The sequence below is a fragment of the Dromiciops gliroides genome, chromosome 3 (assembly GCF_019393635.1).
Source record: "Dromiciops gliroides isolate mDroGli1 chromosome 3, mDroGli1.pri, whole genome shotgun sequence".
Taxonomy (NCBI): domain Eukaryota; kingdom Metazoa; phylum Chordata; class Mammalia; order Microbiotheria; family Microbiotheriidae; genus Dromiciops; species Dromiciops gliroides.
In genome coordinates, this window is record NC_057863.1 from 253,037,402 (window position 1) to 253,038,618 (window position 1,217).

Here is a 1,217-nt window from a genome sequence, read left to right on the forward strand (position 1 = left end):
CTTAACCCCAATTGCCTCACAAAAAAAGAGAACACTAAATTATATTTCTAGCCTGTAAAAATAATTTTGAACCAAAATTATTTTTATCTGTCAAATTAACTGTTTCTTCCAACTTTGTCTCATCCCTAAATTTGTTAAGAATGACATCTATTTCTTTTTTTTTGTTTTTTGTTTTTTTTTTTAGTGAGGCAATTGGGGTTAAGTGACTTGCCCAGGGTCACACAGCTAGTAAGTGTTTGAGGCCGGATTTGAACTCAGGTACTCCTGACTCCAGGGCCGGTGCTCTATCCACTGCGCCACCTAGCTGCCCCGACATCTATTTCTTAAGTCAGTGATAAGAACATGGAATAGGGCAAAGTTAAATATAGAGCCCTAAGGCACATCACTATGGATCCCTTTTCGGGTTGACAGGTTTCCATCAATCTACATGATTTTGATATGCTTTTAATCCACCTACATGCAGCCATTTAGTCCACACATTTCCAACATATCTGCAAACCTACACAAGGAGAGGATTTTTTACAGTGTACTGTTGGAATCAAGACACAGTGCACCTACAGCATTCCCCTGATATATTAGCTAATCCAATTAAAAAAAAAAAAGTAAATGTGGTTAGTTCAGAGCGATCTCCTAGTTTCCAGCTATGACTGTGTGATTTCTCTAAGGGCTCACAGAAAATCTATTTAAAATCTGTTTTCTTATTTTCATTTTAACTGAGTTGTCCTGGAGACACAATGCTTTTGTTAATTCAAAGTGTAATGTTTAAAATCTAAATTGTGGTCGCCTTAAATTAGGAGCTTTAGCACCAGTCTTTGGGCATTAAACATTTATTAAAGCATACAGGTATTAACATGGAATTCAGAAAGTTAAGAAAAGGTCTACCTAGCCTAGAGTTCCAGCCTGGTTGGGTTCTTCCTCAAGTCCTCCTCCATGAGCCTGCTTTAATCAGGAACTCTCTCCAGCAAACTGATTGTGGAAGCTTTTTATAGGTCTGGAACAGAAGCGGTCCTTACACACTGCTTCAAGCTGATTGGTTGGTATCATCCAAATCCATTGGTTCTGAAGGTGTTCTCAAGGTGTGATTGCAATCCAGTTAACTTGAAGTAGGCTAATCAGCAGTTAATCACTCTCACTTGATTCAATCAGTCTAGATTAATCTCCAGGTGGGTCTTTGAGTATCTGCTAAATCTCATTATTTCATCACAAAAGGAATGGAT